The sequence below is a fragment of the Diplotaxodon limnothrissa genome, linkage group LG3 (genome assembly GCF_057381915.1).
Source record: "Diplotaxodon limnothrissa isolate DT_005_m linkage group LG3, D_limnothrissa_male_GT1.1, whole genome shotgun sequence".
In the NCBI taxonomy this organism is placed as follows: Eukaryota; Metazoa; Chordata; class Actinopteri; order Cichliformes; family Cichlidae; genus Diplotaxodon; species Diplotaxodon limnothrissa.
In genome coordinates, this window is record NC_140598.1 from 34,828,380 (window position 1) to 34,845,967 (window position 17,588).

The following is a 17,588-nucleotide window of genomic DNA, read 5'->3' on the forward strand; positions in this document are numbered from 1 at the left end:
AATCCATAGGTCCCTCATCCTATTCATGTAGCCCCTTCCGCCGGGGTTACTTGCATAGTAGCATTCCAACAACGCCCTGTTTTCGTCTCTTGCCCACCGATGCCTTCTTGTTCCAGTAGCCCACTTTTCGTCAGGGTGCCCTGGTTCCTCAACACCTGACGCGGACCTTGTTGATCCGGGCGACGTCCGAGCCGGCATGCCTTCATATTTATCTGTCTCGCTCATGTCTGCGGTAGGCTTGCTTAGCATAGGGGGTCTAGCCTTAGGACCCTTACTGGATACAGACGCCCCAGGCACTACGCTATCCAGCTGCTATATATATATATATATATATATATATATATATATATATATATATATATATATATATATATATATATATATATATATATATATATATATATATCTTTTCCATATGGGTATCTTTATGTTTTTCAGAGGCTGTTTTTTCTCACTTATGAGAATGGCAGTTGGTCACTATAAACATAAATATATAAATGATTATGGCGATTGGTTGCCAATTAGTTACTAGGAGCTGGGTCATGACAATATGTAACCAAAATCTATCTTTCAGGTCTAAATGAATGATAACAATAAATCTCAGTGAAAAACAGGATCATTTTGGGGTGGGAGGATGTGCCAGGATCGTGACATTTTGAACAGTATTAATGCACAAGTCTTTACATCTTAATTGTTACACATTTAATGCGATACACACAGAGGGTTAGGCTTTTGTACTTGTTTAGGTGAAGGTGGTTGATTTGAAGTAAATAAGGTGGAGCCACAACCCCTGACTGTGAGATGTGATGCTTTATGTATCCACACCAGCAGGAAGCTGTGGCCTCTGTGACAGAGGTGTGACTTAACCTTCTCAGGCCACCATTGAGCCAGTGAGTATATCAGCAGCCAAGTATCATGGAGGTCATCACACTTTGTGCTATTGTTGGTGAGTACTGTATTTATATGTGAGTGCCGTCTGAAATCCACTTTAGCGGCTGGCTAATGTGTTTAATTTGTGCTCCATAAAGACAATAAAATTCAAATAACATCAAAATTTAGTCCGGGCTGTGATGAGGAAGTGGTTTCTTTTACAGTTCACTTTCACATCTGCTCTCACAACTGGAGGCAATGTGACACGATTTAGCAGAAGTAGCAAATATTTGAATTTTGATGTTTAAAGTTTACTAGTTTTTATTTATTTTTTTCTGGTGTGTGTTGAGAAAATATTCAACTTTAGTTCAAGGATGTTTAAAGTCTTAAAGGCTAAATTAGACAAACTTTATTAATTGTAGCAACTTTTGATTTAACCCTTTAAAACCGGTCAGAGCTGGCACGCTCTGTTTTGCGTAACTATTTTTAGATCGCGGTAGCACTGCAACCATATAAGCTAGCGCAATAAATTGTTTTGCATATGAAACCAGAGGAGTTGTACTTACATCTTATGCCATCAGCTTGTCCTAGGTCACAGTTTCCTTCCACATATAGCTTTGCAAAAACTGCAACAACAAAAATATAATATTCCAGAAACACGCTTTGCCAATCGGATCAGCTGTTCGTAACACTTCCTACAGTGGAATAGACGTCAGAGCGAACTTTCGCATGTCCGCCATTACCTGCCCAAAACCGGAAGTGACGTCATTGTCGTGGAAATGTAGTTTGATTATCATCAGGGCCTTATGAGCCTATACTGGTGGTTTTAAAAGTTATGTTTGACTTTATGACTTTCTGTGTCGTTTCTGGGATGCTTAGGACTCACATTGCACTGCTGGAAATAGTTTATTTTGATGCACATGCTGCTTTTTTGCAAATTTGCACTACAATATTTATTTTCGTTTTTCCTGCAGTATATAAAAATTGGTGTATTTCAAAAATAAAACTATGAAGACACTCAAAATAAATTTCCTGTGGTGGGAAACTAGTTTGTGCAACTTTTTTGTATTTACAGTTTTGAGGGATAAGCCTCTTAAATTTCTCTAACTACAAATATATGTTAAAAAAGCAAAAACGATTTTCAATTTTTTTGTAGTTTATTGCACTTTTTTTGCAATTTATGTAATTACTATGCACTTAATGAATACATATTATTAAAATTTGGGCTATAATGGTAGCATTGATGTATAGCAACTTGAAATGCTCCCAAAAATGGCTCCACAACATGTAAAAATATAATATAAGCTCTGGCGGACTTGGTTCTATGGTAGGTCTTAGAGTGTTAATGTATGGTTTAGGCACTTTATTTTCAACTTCATAGACATGGACAATAGTATGAAAATACTCATAAATTTTCATTCCTGCAAAGTATGCCTTTGTGTCAGTCAATAAGAATGTTTCCACTAATAACCTAAATATATTTGTGCATGTGTAACATGTTTAATTAAAAATCTGAGCTTTCCATCATTTATCTGTTTTGTGCAGCTTCTCTAAGAATCATTCCCAACAAATCCCAGTTCTTCCAGTATGAGTCTGTCTCCATGAGCTGTGGGCAGCAGGACAACTCCTCAGTGTGGCGTATTAAGAGGAACACGTCCTTATACATAAACACAACATGTCCCTCATCCTCAAATGGAATAGATGAATCTCACTGCAACATCAGTGACCTTTACCCAGCAGACACTGGAGTTTACTGGTGTGAGTCTGCAGCAGGCGAGTGCTTCGATGCTGTCACCATCACAGTAACAGGTAGGTTTCCACTAAGATATGTTTCATTCTTCTGTTAACAATGGACTTAAAATGTGAATCTAATTGTCAGGTCATGTGTTTCAAATTCTTTCTTTTTTAAAAATATTTTGCATTCCTGTTCTAAGGACTCTAAATGAATGATGATGAAAAACAAACTCATGTGAAAATGGCAAGCAGTTCAGTTGTGATTTAGGGCTTCAAGAAATGCAGTTGTGGAATATACTGCAAACTGTCTGTGGTAGGGAGGTATTCATCTAGAAGAAACTTTACAAGCAAAGTTACATAAACTTACATAAACCTTGCTTGCTGTTACGTATAACAGAAACAAAAAATACTTCCAGCTCCTGAGCACCTCCATGTCCATTTGCTTACAGTCTGCTTGAAGACATAACTCTCCCACCCTCTGCCCAGCTCAGTAGTCTTAAATAACGCAATGTTTGCATTTGTGCCGTCCTCCTGCTTTCCCGGTGACACTGCTGACATACCCGGTCCAATAATTAATATTAACCTGACAGAGTGCACATGCATGTTTGAGTATAATGTATGTCTTAATGTACTTTCTCATTACTTAATTAACTTAGATTTTTTTATACCAGCATGGATTCTTGATTTTGTAAATTTATAGCGTGACAAGAAGAAGTAGTTTTGCTCTTTGTTGGTTTGTTTGTTTGTTTCAATTAAAATAGCCAGAACTGAGTAGACTCCAGTATCACGTTGACCTTTTGCATATTTGTGTTTCAGCTGGTTCTGTGATCCTGGAGAGTCCCGTTCATCCTGTGATGGAGGGAGATACTGTAATTCTGAACTGTAAATACATGGCCACTCTCTATGATAATGTCATAAGTGAATTTTACAAAAATTAGCTTCTTATTGGGCGCAGCTCAACAGGAAACATGACTATCTACAGAGTCTCTAAATGTGATGAGGGACTCTACAAGTGCAACATCTCTGGAGCAGGAGAATCACCTGACAGCTGGATGACTGTCAGAGGTAAGACTATTATTATTATTATTATTATTATTACTTCGTTTAACTGTAGAGTGAATTTTATTAGGAACAAATGTATACTGGCTTACGCCTACTGAATCTAAGCTGCTTTAAATTGATCAAACTGCTCCTGGCAGTGTGATGATATCAGGATGGTCGTATTTTGAAAGTTTTGTTGATGACTATGTGAATCGCATTTAACAACGTAACTGTTGGCTTACAAAGATAAATTCATCTAATCTTTTACTTAAAAGTGCTATTTTAAGTCAAAAAATGTATCCTGACAAGTACCAGTACAGACTTTGCTGGTACTTGATGGTGTAATAAAAGTAAAAGTTTGATTGTGAAGCGGTCCACTCCCTGCTGCCAATGTTCACCATCTTAGATACAGAGAGGAAGTAGGAGTAAGATGATTATGCTCATGCAAGTTATCCAGTTTCATCACCTGTCATTACATATGTTCTGGCATTGTGCAGTAATGGTTATGCATGTTAATTTGTCAAAACAGCAGAATTCCTCGACATCTTCAGAAAGTGTGACGTCTCACACATTGAAGGAGCGTTGTGGTTAAGCTTAGACTTCACAGCCTTCTCCAGTGACAACAGTGAAATCCTCTAAACTGGATGTGTCATGCATGTGCAGCTGACAGATTTAAGGAGGTGAAATAGTGCAATGACGTCAGGGGACTTTCTTTTCTGTTCCTGATAAATTGGTTGGCAAATCGAAGGATCCTCAGTTCTGTTCTGCCCTAAATCACTGATGATGAAAATAAAGAATAATAAAGAGCCATGTACACAGTGGACATAGTTGTTTCCATCATCATGCTAACCTGTGGTTTTTGTGCTTTGAAGCAGGACATCCTGAACTGCGTCATCCTGGCCTGACACACTTTCGGTTTCCTGTGGCTTGCATCTTCCTCTTATTGTTCTCAGCTGTTCTGCTCAGCGTCAGCAGCAAAGGTATGCATGCAGAAGAAATTACTATCTTGTGAGATATGAAGAGTAACAATCAGAAGACTGTTACAGTTTCACTCCGCTAAAATACTGTAAATGAAACAAATAAACATGTGTCCAACTTTTATCATTTAAATGCTCTGCAACACTTTGCTTGTTTGTTTTTTTTTGCTGCAGGTAAAATTGACCCTGTGGTCGTGCTGTACACTGAAGTCATCTACACACAAAAGTGCAGGAGAAAAGGTTAACACACATATACAGAGACCTTGTTATTAATCTAAATAATAATAATAATAATAATAATAATCATAATAATGGCACCAATTCAAATTTAAACATTGAGTCCCACAATCCAGAAATGACTCATATGAGTGAAATGCCCCCGACATGTTGGTGCTAAGCACGCTCATTTCCTGTCTGGTCATTTGCATCTTTACTTTTTTCTTTTTTTTGTTAGGTCGACGACTGAGGAAGAGGTCCTTGTTGTTATCATCTAAGGTTGCATACAGATGCGTTTGCACACACACGTCGTGCACTGTGCTGACATATAAAGCTGACAGCTGATGAAGAGATAACGGTGATATGTTTAAGCACTTTAACCCACTTTGTGCTCCACACTGCACCTGCAAAGAAATATACATATTAAAAAGAAAGAACGAAATAAAGAAATACACTAGAATTGTAAATCCCCACTGGCCTCTTTTTAAGTAAACCCATTTAAGAAATAAATAAATAAAAATAATAATATATATATATTTTTGATAATGGTGGTCATGAATGAACTCTATGTGTTGCATTTTAGTTTGTGTACTAAACGTGTTTTTTTTTCCTTGAGTGCATAAGTGCAGAAAATTGACTGTCCCCTGTTAACTTTAAGATAAGATCAATTCTGATTCTGCCTTCACACAAAATGTAATGACACACACTGCATGCTCACAACATGTTTCATGTAGAGAATTTGTACACTATTTATACATTTATATCTACTTCTATACCGTTTTGTACAGCCACCCTCATCTGATCTAAAAATACATTGGAGTTTGTTAACCTGTATTTCAGCTGCATTTATAAAACTATATTTTTCTTATTTTTAACAAAGAAAAATGGAATACAAAAAAAGTACATTATATTCGTCAGCATTTAAATGCTTTCATATGCACTCTTTTTTAAACCTTAGTTAAACCTTTAACTTCTCCTGCTGTCATAGTCACGACAGTATTGCCGTCATTGTCGATTATTATAAATGCATAGTTAGAACTGACTTACACATTTGGAAAATTGCTACAGCGATCAACCTTATAATGCAAATACATTAAATCACTAAAAACCATGAAATCATTATATTTATGAACTTTTCTGTTTGTGAACATAAACTGGGAATAGACCCTGTGCACGAGAAAATGCTAACTTCCTGGTTTGAGACCGGATGTAGGGTTGTACATTTCCGGTAGCTTTACTTTGTGGTCAATCGCTACCGGATATACTCCAAAATCATGTCCAAAACTCGAAAACGGAAAGATCGCATTAAGTTACAAAGAGCAGAAGGTGGGAACACTCACCACTGTTGTGTCATAAAACAATCTAATGATCAACTTTGACGTTTAAAGAGTTTAGATTTAGTTACTGTTAATATCAAAAATATAATGCTGTCCTTAAGACTGTGAGTGTAATGGATCTAAAACTGTTTAAATCTTCAGACCCCTCTACAGCCTGGTAACATGGAAACCTTTAAAACAGCAGCAGAACGTTTCAGTAGTGTAGTGTAATTTGTTCTTTTCATTTAATAATAGAGTCCATATTATATCAACAGCTACATTCACCCTGGAGAGAAACTAGTGAGGGAGACCATGAGGACTAAGCTGGGTCTCTGGGTCCAGAGGTTTGGAGAAACTTCTTCCCTTTCTTTCATCACAGCTGTCCTGTGCCATAAGTTCTGTTGACCCACTGTAAGAGGCATCATTTACAAAACACCAGGAAGACTGAAGCGCATGGCATTGATCAAGCAGGACTCATGATCTTCACCAGCAGCTCCCTCACAGGGACATCTTCAGCACTCCTCTGTAGGCTCGCCCCAGAAGATGGATAAACCCAGCATTTCATGAACACTGTGATGGAGACCTTTGGCTTGTGTAATGTTATAAATACTTGGATACTCCCCAGAGGCTCCGGACTTTTACATAAAGATATTATATTCAGTCCTGTAGAAAGTTATATATTTAAAAATATGTGATCCTCTCTGGTTACTCTGGTATGAATAACTAAATAACACACTATCTGCAAAAAACTGTGAAAGAATTCCAGATGACAAGTTTGTAGTTCATCATACAAGTGACGACCTTTGACCTTCATCAGGTTTTATTTAATTGTGTCAGAGAAAATCTCATATGCTCTTCATGCAGCTGAGTACCTCAAGTGTTTAAAACAGAAGCTGTGCAGGTCTGAGATAAAAACTGAGGTCCTGTTAATGCTGATATATAGTGACACAGTTACATGGGTGATTAATCCTTTTGTTTTTTTGTCTTTAACTTTATCAATAAAACAGCTGCAGCTTTCACTACAGCACATGTGGTACTTTAACCTTTGTACTGTTTACATCAGTTCATTTTGCAGTTAACATGTGAACATGTTGGATGATCTGTCTGCTGTCACTGGGTGGTGCTGAGGTCTGAATCTGAGGGCAGCTCCTGTAATCACAAAGAGAACAGAACCATCACAAACTAAAATATAAAGTTTATCTCTCCAATCTGAAATAAAGCTGATTCTTCTGTCCTCACACACTCAGGATCTGAAGTTGTTCTCTTACATTTTTTCAGTATTACAGTACACTACAGTACTTTAATCCATAGTTCCTGATTAATGAGGAGCTACAAGGTACAAGCTTTTTTTTTAAAGTTATTGTCTTTACAGATGTGGCAAGAGACTGAAAACATGCTGTTGTTGGCACATATTTAATAATCAGCTCTGCACAGGAGCTGAAGCAGGGTGCAGCCTGTTGCTTTTACAGTATAATACTTGTAATAAAAGTACAGTAACAGTAATTAGTGACTGAGTAGCCCGGAGCGTTTCTCTTGATTTCTTTAGTCGGTGTAAATTCATTCACCTGCACAGATTAGCTAAACGAACCCTGGCAGCCGAGTTCTCATCTTAGCTAGCTAGGTCTCAGGACCGAGCTAAGGACGGTAGTTACGGATTAGCTGACAAACACGTTTAACTTACCGAAACAGTGCAGCGGGGCCTCGGGTCCTTCTGTCGGGTAGTCCAGTTTACTGAAGAACACCTCAGGCTGTCAGGTTAAAACACTCGGTCGTGTTTTCGTAGCGTAAACGCTGGCCCTCCTCTCAGAGCCTACGCTCTATCTGCTATTCCCGAACAGAGATACGCAAGTTTCTCCGTGACTGCAGCTGCCAGTCAAAGCTGTTATGATGACGTTTCACCCCAATTTAACATCACCGCGGTAGGAATTAGAATCAAACTTATGGGAGAGGAGACCCCTTGGACATCAATCAGCGTGATGAGAACTATTGATAACAAAAGAAAGAATCTTTGGAAAAAAATTATCTGAGGAGAATAAATTTATTTAGTCTGACCCGCCTCCCCTTCGCTAACGTGGGGGAGGCGGGGTTTATCACCTATACCGCATTGTCCATCTTTTATACAGTCATTGGTTTATACACTAAAAAAATGGAAATTACTTTGTTTTTATATTGAACAAAATAATTTCATGTTTCTATGGTGAACCTAATTAAATCATGTAGCATCTGCATGAAATTCAACAACTTAATTTGTTCTTGTTGAGATGACATGTTAAAATCTAGTGAGAGTGCTTAGTTGCCTGGACTCACGAAACTCACAAGATCACATGAGATTTGAAATGTCAGTAAAATCACTGTAATCTTAGCTTTCCTACTTTTTTTAAGCCTAGCTTGAGAGCTCAATGGTGTGGTGGTTAGTGCGGTTGCCTCACAGCAAGAAGGTCCTGGGTTCAAATTCACAATCAGTGTAGTTTCAAGTGGGATCTCTCTGGCTACTTTGGTTTCCTTCCACAGTTAAAAATCATGCAATTAATAGACCTAGATTAATTACACTTCCAAATTACCTATACGTGTGAATGAGAGCTAAATGGATCTCTGTCTCTTTGTGTTAGCCCTGCGATGGGCTGGCGACCTGTCCAAGGTTAACCCGCCTTCTATCAATTCTCGGTTATGCTCCAGCCGCCCTGCAACCCAGATAAAATATCTCTTTTAACCCTTGTATGGTGTTCGGGTCTGTGAGACCCGTTTTCAGTTTTTTTCAAAAGAAAAATTAAACAATGAATTATTTTTTCAACCTGAAATTCATTGGCTTTGGCTTATTTTCTGTGAAGAACATAAATCTGAACTAATTTTCAATGACCTCATACTGTACCTCCCCCCACGCATTTACATTACATACAAGGTGTTCGGGTCCACTGGACCCAGGTCTAATAAAAGTGTTGAAAGTGTAGGTCCTGTGTTCCCACACTCTGTCTTCCTCCTTTCTGGTGCTGCTGATAGTGTTTTCTTCCCCTCCTGCTCCCGCACAAAGTTGCAACATTGTTGAAAATCCAACTATCGACACCATCTGCTCTGACATTCCCACACATTTTACCCTCTTTCTTGAGGGATCCAAATTTTATTTTCTCATACCCTGTCCCACCTGCAAATTAGGGGCATAATACTATAAATAAGACTGTGCCGGTGTGGTTCTTTATCACAACTGATCAAGATGGCAAAAGATTATCTGCTGCGAGGGCCATCCAATTGATTTTGGAACAGAGAGGAGCTTCGGATGATGACGTTGACAAAGAGGTTTCAGAATATTTCACATTTCTGAAAATTCAGAGTCTGACAGTGACTTTGAAGAAGAGGATGAGGTTGAGCACCATTTAGTAACAAAACAAAGACGAGTACCGCATCTGCAGCCAGCTCCAGGACCAGAACAAGCCCACCAGACAGCAAGTGAAGAAATATGGATGTCAATAACTGGTGAAATTGAATGGTCTTCTTGCCCAAGAAATGAGCCACCCTGCAGAGCTGTTACTGTGATAAGCCAGGGCCAACATGGCTGACAGTTACTCATGTGCAGGACATCAAGTCTTCATTTGAGCTTTTCATCCCAGATTCCATCCAGAAAATTATTCTGGATTGCAGTAATCTAGAAGGAAGGTTTATTTTTGGAGAGAGGTGGAAGGAGATGGACCAAATTCATCTAAGAACCCCAAAGGCCTACTTTGGGGTTCTTATCCTTGCAGGAGTTTTCAGGTCCAAAGGGGAATCCACAGAATCCCTGTGGGATGCAGAAACTGGCACAAACCTTTCCGTGCATCAATGTCTCTAAAAAACTTCCACAAAATTTCCAGGATTATCCGTTTTGATAACCGAGACGACAGACCAGCTCGACGGCAGAGAGACAAGCTAGCTGCTTGGACAGTGTGGGATAAGTGTGGGCACCGACTCCCCCTGTTTTACAACCCTGGGCCTAATGTCCCCATTGATGAGCAGCTGATGCCATTTAGTTGTGAAACATATTGCTTCACGTGTAAATGTGTTGTCTTTCCACTCACTCCACTTGATTATAACTGATTTATTTTTTTATAACATTTTATGAAAAAAAACCCCAAAAAACGAGAAGCACATTAATTCATAAATGTGATCTAACAAAGGTAAAGGGAAAAAATAACCATGTTTGCTGTTCATATGGCTTGTAATTGGGATGAAGTAAACATCTGTTGAGTAATTTAACATAAAATTGTTTGATAGTGTTAATTTGGAAAGCCAAAACTCTAGCGGGTCCACCAGACCCATGAACACTGGCTGAGTAACAAAAATATGAACACCACACAAGGGTTAATCACAGTTTCCTCCAAAAATGTGAGATGCTGTCAAAGATTTCACTGCTGCTGTCTTTGGCTGAATAAAAGATGATATACACACAAAAACCACGTTACACTTTCATTTTTACCAATATAATGATCTGTAAATCATTTGCTTTATTTTTCAGATTTTAGTGTGAATCTAAAAAAAACCCATTATCAGTTCTTCTACTTTAGTGCTGTGATAATATGACAAATACAGAGAAAAGAAGACAAACAGAGGTTTAGGAACGAAGAGGAAACAATCTGAGTGCTTTAGACCCAGACTACATGAACCATATCCACAGCCAATGACATTGTAATTATGTACTCGACTCATACAGACTCAGGACTATACCATTTCCAACCCCCCTTTGAAGAGCTCCACTTCTCACTCAGCTTCCTCCCTCCTCTGTTCATCTTTTACCTGCTGCTGGACTTCAGTCACTTTATCTTCAAACTTGGAAGAGAGAGAAGGGAATATAAGGAAGGAGGCTAATCTGTAATGAACGCCTACATAAGTTAAAGCAGAGAACATTTATTTGCAGAGCAGTCTCCCCCTGCTGGTTATAGAGGTTGAACAAACTTTGCTCCATTGTCTTCACTTTTCACACCCAGACCATAATTTGTTGATGATGCATATGATTACAAGATTTATAACATTTATCTTGATTGTAAGATTTAAAGATGAAAAGTGCAGTGTAATTCTGGACAAAACACACACACACAATGTGTCAAATGCAATTTGCCAAACTTAGCTGCATCTCCTGCTACACGCAGCTACTTTTAGTAGTAGTATAGGTTAGTAATAAACTGAACTGAACACATGTAAATGAGGTGGGACTTACTATGTGCATAAATGGGGGGCAGAATCAACAATGACTTACTGAGGATGAATTAATCACCAAAAGTAACTTCTATTAAAGTCAGATTAGAGTATGTATCTATATGCTGGGTATTAACAAATATGAAACTGATATATTGTAATGCAATTTAACAGAAAGGGATTAAAATCATATTATAGATAGTTTGATGAACTTCCAATGTAAAGTTTAGGCCATTTCAATAAATTTGTCGTCTAATGAAAAATCAGTAATGAAGACCTTGATAAATGCAGTTAAATTAAAGATATGAACCTTTATGTCTTTGGTCTCAAGCTCCTTCATTCAGGACTTCAGGGCCATCTCAGCATCCTGCCTCCTCTGCTTCCCTTTCCCAAGCCTCTGCTGTAGTTTAGCTACTTCCTCATTCAACTGGGAGGGGAGGGAAAAAGGTAAAGGTACATTTATAAGAGTTCTACATACAATAAAGTTGTAATGAGAAAAAAAAATGCATGTCAACTTTTTTTATATTGTGAAAATAAATCTAAGGAGCAAAATATGAACCTCTTTCTTCTCGGCTTCAAGCTTCCTATTTATGGTCTGCAGCTCCTTCTCATCTTGTTCTCTTCTATTTTTCTCAGCACGGAGCTCCAAGAGTTCAGCCTCTTTTTCTTTTAACTCAGGGGAAAGAGAAACATTGAACACATTTAACTGAACAAATCAAATATTAAATATTTAACCTGATTATTTTAGTTTATGTAATTAATGTAAACATAAAAAGACATTGAACAGAAACAGCAATTTCCAGAGAAAAACTGCATTCCGCCCAGGCTTTGTCTAAGGCTTTGTGAGTGAGGTCTTACTGAGCTATGGGGTGGAATGGGGGAATCTGTTAGATTAGCTCAATCAGTCTCCATCTGCTAGAGCTCTGATATTTTGTTCTATTGTGTGAATTCAGGTGCTTCCTCTCAGTTTTTCCTGGACATTTCCCCTCTGTTTCCAAATTTTTGCCCCTAAGCTTTGTGCTCCCTTGCCCTAACTAGGAGAGCTGTGGTGTCTGGCTCCGTTAAGCACCAAGCTATTTTAATACTTTCTGTTTCTGATGTCCCTCTCAAAATCAGAAGTCACACCAGAAAGACGCTGGTCTCTGCCTCTGTCCTGACAAGCAATTGGATCAACCATTCACCCTATTAACCTTATTTTCCCTTCTGCAAGTAACTGTGTAAATAAAGTCCCGAAAGTCTTTACCGCAAGTTCATTCCTGTGTTCAGAGAAACATTCAGTAGAAATTTGTTTGAAATTTTTCTATATCTTTATCTCCTTCTCAATCTATTAAATTACCCTTTCTCAGCTTTGTGTTTCTGATTTATGTCTGACTGAACATCTTTGTTATTCAGATTAGACATTACTTCTGAACCAAGCATCTCACTGTTTCCTTGGAAGCAGATAAGAACAATGTTTGTTTACTTACTGGTTTGGTCTCATTTTCTGGTTCACCTGAACTCAAATATTTGCTGACTTCCTCTCAGCTGAAAGTTAAAAATGTTGAAATACTTTTCTATTTAGCTTCCTTCTTTTTCAAAAACATAATATTCATATTGGTAATTGTACATTAGTATTTTGTTTTTTCTGCAAAAAGCCTTCATTTATCCAGGCAGTCTTGGAATTTGTAGCAACTCGAAAATACAATAAATATTAAGAAAATACATTCAATCTTTATTAATTTTGCTTAAGAAACCTGTGTCACATTAGAACTTTTTTTACTAACTGGTTTTCTTTTTGTTTCCACTTAGAGTAAGGACAACAAAGCCACAAATGCACAAGGTCAAATGAAGGGAAATTTTTCTGAAAGGAAAAATGTGACATTTAAAAATGGCCTTCATATTTACATGGAGAGAACAATTACATTAAAATGAATAATCTATACCTCATTATTCTCTTTCAGTTCATTTTGAATAGTTTAGGTGTCAAAATAAAGAAAGCGATATGTGAACAATAATTTGCTTCATTTTAGCATAATTATAACTTAACAGATGCATAAATAGACGAAATATGTTTGCAGTCTAAAATACCAAATAACCACACAGTCAATATTTACCTCAATGGTCAAAAGCTGAATGTGGTCCTTAAGGTGAGTATGACTCTGTAACTTCTCCTTTATACACTGCTAACAGCTCTGTGCACATGTGTCAAGGAAGTCGTTTTGGTTTGGTTTTTTTAAATGCTGGTTTCCTTTTAGTGTACATCAGAACAAAACTACACTAGATGGCAGTGTTTTATATTCACCTGCTGCACATTAAAAGCTACACTATGTTAGACCTTGCTGTGAAAAAATGTTTCTATGAGCGCACCTTTACTTTTGTTTAGATTTGTACACAGAAATGTACAGAAATCAACAATTTAAACAAACAAAATTTAGATCAAAACACCTCATAAAATTATCATAGCACATATTCACCAATGGAAGCACACAGACACATTATAATTGTGATGGAAACAATCCAGAAGAACAGCAAATTAAAATGCATGTAAGAGACTTGATTGAAAGGTCTTCAAGTTCACGAAACTGTGCTTATTTATCATGTGGCTGAATGAAAGCTGAAACTCTAGCCCAGCTGACATCTACTCATCACCTGGTAGTGTTAACAGGTTCAGCCTGTTCTGTAGGCCAAAGTTTTTTAAACATGCTAAAAAGATCTAGGTAAAAGTTGACATAAGAAATGCACTCACCATGTATGTTAGGATTGAAGCACAACAAAAGTAAATACATTTTTAAAAAATGCTTATTTTGGAAGCATTGATTTATACTAGTGACTAAGAGATCTGAGAACCCTACTGCTAAGGAAAACACAGGTAACAGCTGATGCCACATACATACAAGACATACACAAACCCGCTGAATTACAGATATAAAATAATTAATCTGACAGAACGGTTACCCACATCTTCACTTTTTCTTTTTTGACAGATGCTTTATAAAGGTGGTGTGTATAGTTAATATCATTAGGTTAATGTTGTTTTGTCTTGATTCATGCTCAGTCATCCAGTTAGTTAGTTAGTAAATCCCCAAAAGTTGATTCTGTTCATCTGGATGCAGCATTTTCATTGGGAGAAATGTTTCGTCACTCATCCAAGTGACTTCTTCAGTCTCAGCTGACTGCAGGTTTCCACAACCTGATAAACATTTGCATTGCAGTACGTTTGCATAATGACTGAAACTAGCACCACTGAAGGAACAATGGGCTGGGAGGTCAGTTCCTTGATTATTAATATGCAAATTCTCATGACCATTGATCAAAGCTGAGTAAATAAGAAAGAGGACAGGAGAGGAAGAGGAGAGGTTAGATTTAAAGGTAAGAACTGCTCATTTAAAGCTCATGTGTAAGTCCTCGTGTTTTTAAACCACATAATGTGTCTGTTCATATGACAGTGTGAATGAGTACCATGGACATTTCTTTACCAAATTCAAACTAAGACTCAGGATTCCTAAAACAATGTTGCACCATTGTTTTACCAATTAGTGCGTAAAGCTAAACATACTAATAACTGTCAGTGTTGCTGCATGCTGTCACACTGATCAAAGGACACCTTCACAAGACAGGTAAGCAATGAATTAAACATAGACCGAGCAAACATTTGTGGATAATTTTTTCTTAGGGTTGCAAAGGGCACTCATGAGAGACACAAAGCAGAGTTCAGTCAACAGAGCAACCTTTATTCATTTCTTTGTCTAGTGAACCAAATACCTGCAGACCTCTTCTCTAGGCCAGGTGTCTTTCAATATTAGGACCAGTGACATGTATCATTCACCAGTGACATGGATCTGACAAACTGCGGTATGCCCTCTTTATATCCAACAACCCCAACACACTAATCTGTTCATTAATCATGAAATATTATTCAGTCAGACAGAAATCTGGTGGTTTTTGATGCTGAGCTGTAGGGATGGGTATCGTTTAGGTTTTATCCGATACCGGTGCCAAATCGGTACTTTTGAAACGGTGCCGGTGCTCAAACGGCGCTCAAACTGGTGCTTAAAGAATGGAGAACACAAAATTGGTCCAAAAACCTCTCATATTCAGCTGGTTTTATGTAAAAAGATAACAATGTTAGCCTTTTCTGCAGCTATGGGGCATATATGGTATCACTCTTAGCTGGAAGCAGTGCTTAACCAATGGAAAAAATACAAACTTTATCCAAAAACCTCTCATGTTTAGCTGTTTCCCTCTTTTTCTTTGGTCATTTTAGCCTTTTTGGCCAGGGTGAAGGGAGTATCTGCCATCAAACAAGAAGACAGCTGCATGTAGCTATGATGATGTTTGCTAGTTCACCTTACATGCATTAATGTAATAACGTGGTTAGCCTACTCAATGTAAATTACACGCGAACAACAGAGAAGAACGGCTGTTGCTGCCATCAAATACGGCGCATTTCTCGGCTTTAAAAAAAACCCGCTATGCGTCGCCAGGTGTTTCATCGGATTCGAGGTGTTACCTCCTTTGCACAGTATCACAGTATCAGCTTAAAGCACTTGTTGCAGGCTGCTGAGTTTGCATATTTTGCTGTGAAGTACAGCCAGACTTTTGACCACTTCGCCTTGGGCATTTTTAATCTGTAGCTCTGCTCTAACTGAACGTACGTACCTGGCCCCGCCTACTATCCTGGGAAACGTAAAATGATTGGCTAGAATCTAAAGTGTATCACAGCTCAGGAAAAAAAAAGCACCGCTGCTTTTCGGTCTGGTTACTACCGTTTATGTCAGAACCGGTGCCATCATGGCACCGGACACCGGTACCCATCCCTACTGAGCTGTCAGGTTTCTTACTGATTAATCTCTTGCTTTATTGCCAGTGGTGGTCCTAGCCTGTTTGGCGCCCTGGGTGAACACTCCTTCTGCCGCCGCCACCCCCCCCCAACACACACACACATATGAAGAGAGAGAGAGTATGCATAGTATACAAACGGCTACCAAACAGCCATCATAATTCGTCATACAACGAGAACAGGACAAATCAACAATTGACAATGACTAATTAATATTAAATTCTGTAACATAATGTATTTGTAACACACGATACTTTACCACTACTGAATGTAGAGAAAGTTAGGATCTTAGGCTTATGGTCTCTAGGAATCGACTAAGGAGCGAATGACACACAGCTAAAAGAACAGTCAACATTTATTCAAAACAAAACCAAAAACAGTCATTCAACAGTTCACAACAGTTCCAATTGTCCATATTTGTCAGTCTGTGTATTCAGTTTTAGAGTTCAGAGTTCTTTTCAGTTCAGGTGTGTGAGTGTGTGTGTATAGTGTTAATGTTAATAGTACTACCCGGGTAGTGTATTGTTCTGAGATCTCATAAGCTTATCTGTCAAGAAGTCACTTCTAAATAGGCTGGAAATCTTTCCTGCATGGCAGCTGGGGATCCGGAATCCTGGCTCGCAACTTTAGACTCCAACAAAAAAACCAACCTGCACAGGGCAGTGAACATATTTTACATGAATATCATATAACAACTTAATCAATACTAGTGACCAAATGTCTCTCACTCTTTGTATATAACGACTTAATGCAATCAATAATAAAATTAATCAAAGAACCTTAAAACAATTTCCACATCTCATATTTTGTGAACAGCAGTCACATCAATCCAATGAATTGAGAGAATGTACATTACTGATGCACGAGGAAAGTGCAAAACGTGGTCGCAGTACTATTTAGCCAAAGACTGCTCATATTTATCATCTCATTACAATAAATAAAACTTACCTACTAGCTTCCAAAGAAATATTTCCGATTGGTTTAAAACATTCACAAGTGAAGAAATAAAAAGATAATACAGCACTTAAAAGGAACACATGAAATTTACATTATACTAAGCTAATGATTAGCTAACGATTAGCTTGCTATGCTAGCGCAGTTAGTCAACTCACCGGAAATGAACAAAAAACACAAAAACAGGTACATCAGCATCAACAAAAAGTGTCCGCGCTTCCTAACAAGCGGAAGAGTAAAATCCAATTTGTGTCTTCACACATAACCTTTTTCTTGAACAAGGATTAAAGAAAAACTCGGTGAGTAGCTCCGACCAGCATACGTAGCCTTAGCGCTATTCTCCTTCTCTATCCACAGTATTTCTGATTTCGCGCCATTACCCCGATTCATAGCGGAAGCCGGTTTTTTACTTCCGCTTGCGCTGTTGTTGACAGTTGCGGGGTTACACCTTCACTGTTGATAAAGATTTCTCTCACTGCAGTTTGTTTTACCTGGAGTAAA

The 17,588-nt window shown here is 38.1% G+C and overlaps 1 pseudogene; it reads left to right on the forward strand.

Moving 5' to 3' along the window:
* Nucleotides 1–915: 915 nt before the first annotated feature.
* Nucleotides 916–5,116, forward strand: LOC146635524 (sialoadhesin-like; annotated as a pseudogene).
* Nucleotides 5,117–17,588: the final 12,472 nt, after the last annotated feature.